The sequence below is a fragment of the Monodelphis domestica genome, chromosome 5 (assembly GCF_027887165.1).
Source record: "Monodelphis domestica isolate mMonDom1 chromosome 5, mMonDom1.pri, whole genome shotgun sequence".
In the NCBI taxonomy this organism is placed as follows: domain Eukaryota; kingdom Metazoa; phylum Chordata; class Mammalia; order Didelphimorphia; family Didelphidae; genus Monodelphis; species Monodelphis domestica.
The window spans coordinates 74,592,339-74,598,148 of record NC_077231.1 but is presented as its reverse complement, the minus strand read 5'-3'; positions in this window follow the sequence as shown (position 1 = coordinate 74,598,148).

Sequence of the window (5,810 nt, the reverse complement as noted above, 5' to 3'; positions counted from 1 at the left end):
TGGAATGTAAATACCTGATATGCATTATGTATTCTCATTGCTACAAATTGAAGGTGGAGAACCACTGCCATAAGGGGTCACAAAGAGTCAGAAAAAATGCTGGTTGACAGAACAACAACACTAACAATATTTATACAGTATTTACTCTGTGTCAGGCAATGTGCTAAGGGCTTTATAACATAAGTATCACCTCTCTCTTCCAGCTTTGTGTCAATCTTTTATAATAATATTTTCTCCCCAATTTCATGTAAAAATAGTTTTAACATTGATTTACTTGTAAGTTCCAAATTCTTTGTGTCAAATTTTATAACAGTGATGCCTTCTTACAAGTCATTGATATTTTAAACATAAAAAACATTAAACAGTACTCTACAATGGCGTTGACCATTAATTACTCAGTGTTGAGTCTAGTTAGTCAGCCAATTCAAAATTTGATCATTAAGCATTTATTGTCTCCTGTGTCAGGCACTATGCTATACATACAAACATACATGTATATATATATACACACAAAAGGCAGATAGTCTGTACTCTCAAAGAACTTACTCCCCCCTCCTCTGGGCGATTATGACTCAGTTCTAAATACATTATCATACCTCTAGGATGTCCACCAAGATAGACAAATACTTAGCTGAAAATGCAACTATATTATCTTATTGGAATTCCTCTAACCCACTTTGTCTAGTTTGGGAACTTGAGTTTAGATCTATACCTGTTATATCATTGATGTAGGAAACTTCTAATGAAGAAAATCCTTCTACTCATCAGTACCGCTCTCCTACTTCTGGTCTTAAAGAGTTGGCCAGTGGGAGCTTACATGACTTGTCCAGATCAAGTTAGCCAGTGTATATTAGAAGCAAGAAGCAGGATTGAATCCAGGTCTTCTCGACTGAAGTTACTCTCTATCCAATATGCCATATTGTCTCTGCTAATCTAGTGAGACTGTCCAAAATGGAAATGGAATTAATCACACTGTCATCGATTGTTCTTGAGAAAACCATGCTGGTTCTTACTGATCTTTGAAATGTTTATAAATAATTTATTGGATATATAGTACAGTTTCCTCCAGAAATTGAAGTCTTAAAGTTATATTTTGAAGAATGTACTAACTTTATCTTTATCTTTTTTAAAAGGAAAACTTGCCCAAAACAATTTTTGCCCTCTCTAGCCTGGACCATCTCTATAGTGATGTGTAGCGAATAGAGCACTGGGCTTCAAGTCAGGCAAAAGGAGTTTCATATCTTGTCTCAGATACTTATCAGCTAAGCGACCCTGGGCCAATCATTTAAATTCTTGGTGCCTCAGCTTACTTATCTATAAAATGAAGATTTAGACTCAATAGTCTCCAAAGTCTCTTCAAACTCAAATTCTATAATTCCCTAACAGTCTCCAAAAATGGATTCAGCAGAAAAGAAGTTTTAAAAACTGAAATTCAGAACATAGTTTTCTCCTTCCTTCCTTCCTTCCTTCCTTCCTTCCTTCCTTCCTTCCTTCCTTCCTTCCTTCCTTCCTTCCTTCCTTCCTTCCTTCCTTCCTTCCTTCCTTCCTTCCTTCCTTCCTTCCTTCCTTCCTTCCTTTTTCTCTTCCTTCCTTTTTTCTCTTCCTTCCCTTTTCCCTCCCTTCCTTTCTTCTTTCTTTCCTTCCCTTTTTTTTCAATGACTTACATGAGAACATAAATGTTACAGTGTCAGATTTTCAGATGACAAAGTTTAGAGGTGAACATCTCACATCTGGGATACTGGATTCAGTTCTGAGATACATGCTTCATGTAGATGATTGATAAATTGAGATGAAGGTACTGGGTACCTTGCTAAACGAAGATTGATGGTATTAATTAAGTATTTTTAGCCTGAAGAAGAGAAGAGCAGTGGGCAGGGGGTGGGGGGAGGGGGGGGAGGAGGAGGACTGACTTGTTGCAGTGTTTGAAAGTTTGTTATTAAAAAAGGGGGTTACCAAGTTACCAGGCAAATGTAGGCTTGATTTAAGGGGAGAAAATGAAAGTTGAGAGTGTAATATGAATTACTTTGAAAAATAGTGGGTTCTTCCTTATAAGTAGCCTTTATCCAGTTGAGATAACCACTTGTCAGGGAGGACATTCCTCTTTGAATTAAGACTGACCTAGATGACCTCTGCATCCCTTCCTTTTCTGATGTACTACGATTCTATGAGTTCTTGGATAGCGATGTGATTTATGAAATTCTGTGACATCTACAAAGTATTCTTATTTAGCCTATATCTGGCTGCCACTTTCCTCCATTATTCAGAAAATACTTATCCACCAGATGGCGATATAAGTTTATCCTAGCTCCTAACATCTTAACCAGGAGCTAAGAGCAAGGTTTTATATCCTATGTTTCTATGGAGACTTCAATCATTATCAAAAGACACTGATATTTGCATTCTATTATTATTGTCCTTAGCCATATATATCTTGATTGTCCATCAGTGTTAATATGTTGTATCCCCCTTTAGATTCTGCATTCTTTAAGAGCAGGACTATTTTTTGCTTTTCTTTTTATTTCTAGTATTTAGTTGTCAGACATCAGTCAGCCAATAAACATTTATCAAATGTCTACTATGTATTAGGCACTATGATAAGCCCTGGATATACAAAGGAAGATAAAATACAGTCCTTGCCATCAAGAAGCTCACAGTCTAAAGGGCAGCTAGGTGGCTCAGTGGATAGAGCCAGGTCCAGAGACAGGTGGTCCTGAGTTCAACTCTGGATTCAGACACCTTCTAGCTGTGTGACCCTGGGAAAGTCACTTAAGCCCTGTTGCCTAGCCCTTACTACTCTTCTGCCTTGGAACCAATATATAGTATTGATTCCAAGATGGAAGGTAAGGGTTTTTTTTTTTTTTAAAGGAGCTCAGTCTAATAGGGGAGACAGTATACAAACAATTATGTACTAAAAAACTAGAGAGGATAAATTGAGAGTCATCTCAGAGAAGGAATTAGCCTTAAGGGAGATTGAGAAAAGCTTCCCATAGAAGGTAGACTTTTAGCTGAGGCTTAAAGGAAGCCAAGGAGAGCAGGATGAAGACATGAGGAGAGAAATCATTCCAAATGGGAGTGGGAGGCAACCAGTAAAAGTGCTTGAAATTGAGAGATGGAATATCTTATGTAAGGAACAGCAAGGAAACTTATGTAAGCAAGCACTTCATTTATCATGATAGGACCTGGATCTTCCTTTGACTGGGAAGAAGAATACAGTGTAGAGAAGGAAAATAAATAAATAAATCATTGGATTAATTCATGGAAAATGCTATACACTTAGTGTTTAGATCCCTTAGTGTTCCTTCAAAGCTACCGAATCCAACCCTCTAATTTTATAAATGGAATATAAATTGAGATTCCATTTTGGCCAGCAGCTATACTCTGACATTTTCTATGATTTATTTACTAAAGGCTTGTGAGTTAATTGATATTGCTAGGCATATCAATAATAAGCCAGGGGGAGAGAGAGAGAGAGAGAGAGAGAGAGAGAGAGAGAGAGAGAGAGAGAGAGAGAGAGAGAGAGAGAGAGAGAGAGAGAGAGAGAGAGAGAGAGAGAGAGAGAGATTTCCCTAGAATGCAGAGATAACAATATCCTGGAAGAAATGAAAGAAGGAAAAAAGTGGAGGAAGTGGTATAAGGCAGAGGTATCAAACTTGGCGCGCAAAACTCCAGAGAGAAGACCAAACCATACTCAAATGGGATTGGAAAATATTTAGCAAAATAAAAATATGATAAACTCATATAATGTTAATCCGTGGTTTTCTAAGTCACTCTACAATCCACAGAGATCTGTTTTTATTGGAATTTGATATAACTAGCCTCAAACATTGATAGGTAACCTCACTTTCCCAGGATCACTCATCCAGTGTGTGTCAGAAGCACATTTGAATTCATGTTTGCTTTTTTTTCTTCCTCTATCCACTATGACATATTACCTCTCAACACGTGCATATATAGACAGACAGACAACAAGGCAATTTGATGGGAGGGAGGAGAATGAGACAGAAATAGCTGGAAGGGGTCTTTTCCTCACCAATATAAAAAGGTTGCCAATACCTGCAGCACCTACTTCATTTTTCATTTGTTCCTGAGGATCAAAAAAGAATGAACCCAAAGCAGTCAAGAAGCATTAACTGAGTGCTTACTCCGTGTCAAGAAGTAGCTGCTTTGGGGATAAGGAAAGGATTTGATCAGAAGGAAGCATTTAAGGTGAGTTTTCAAGGAAACCAGGTATTCTAAGAGGCAGAGGAAAGAGAGAAGGCATTCCATTTATGGGGGCCACCATAAGGGAACCAAATAGGAAATGGAGCTCCTCTCCTCTCCTCTCCTCTCCTCTCCTCTCCTCTCCTCTCCTCTCCTCTCCTCTCCTCTCCTCTCCTCTCCTCTCCTCTCCTCTCCTCTCCTCTCCTCTCCTCTCCTCTCCTCTCCTCTCCTCTCCTCTCCTCTCCTCTCCTCTCTTCTCTCTCCTCTCCTCTCTTCTCCTCTCCTCTCCTCTCCTTTCCTCTCCTCTCCTCTTCTCTGCTCTCTCTGCCTCTTTCTTCCTTTTCTTCATTCCCATCTCTCTTCCTTCTTTTTCTTTCTTCATCTCTCTGCTTTCCTCATCCCATCCCATCCTATTCTGTCCTGAATAGCCTTTAGGCCAACAAAGAATAGATTTTACTCTTCTTTAGTATCCCCAGAATCTGCCTCCCCTCTTTTCCTATTCCTTCCCCCTCTTTCGCCTACCTATTCAACTAGTGTCAGGGCTACAAACTAGCACTGAGCAACTAGGAACACATTCTATATCATTTAGGAAGTACTGAAAACAAATAGAATGAATTTAGGTATATGCCTACATTATGAAATGCAAATTCTTCAGCTCTTCTCAACCTGGCTTGAACCTATTTCTCCAGCCTTCTTTCATCATTTCCACACACACACACACACACTCAAAGTCATTCTTAATCCTTTCCTTTCCCTTATCTCTAATATCCAACCAGGTGCAAAGTATTGCACAGTGTACTTTCCCAGAATATCAGTTATAGAGACACCTAATTGAATATATTCTTCAGGGCTATGTCTTCTCTGTACACTATATTTTATTTAAAAAATGTTTATTTAGAATATTTTTCCATGACACATATAATACCCAATGAAATTATATGTTGACTGGAGGAAGGCAAGAGGGAGGGAGGGAAATAATGTGATTCTTGTAATCAAGGAATAATGTTCTAAATTGACTAAATAAATTAATTTAAAAAATAATATTTTTCCATGGTTACATGACTCCCCCTACCTTTTCTCCCCCCTCCTGGAGCTGACAAGCAATTCCAATGGATTATGCATCTATCAATGTTCAAAATCTATTTCCATGTTATTCATATTTGCAGTAGAGTAATCCTTTAACATCAAAACCCATATCATATTCCTATCAAGCCACATGTGTATCTATCTCTGTGTACAATGTTCTCCTGGTTCTCCTCCTCTCACTCTGCATCACTTCCTGGAGGTTGTTCCAGTCTCCATGGAATTCCTCCACTTTATTATTCCTTTGAGCACAATAGTATTCCATCACCAACATATACCACAATTTGTTCAGCCATTCCCCAATTGAAGGGCATCCTCTCATTTTCTAATTTTTGGCCACCACAAAGAGCGCAGCTATGAATATTCTTGTACAAGTCTTTTTCCTTATTATCTCTTTGGGGTACAAGCCCAGCAGTGCTATGGCTGGATCAAAGGACAGACAGTCTTTTAAAGCCCTTCCAGCATAGTTCCAAATTGCCCCATGTATACTATATTTTAACATTAATCCTAAACTGGGATCCATGAGG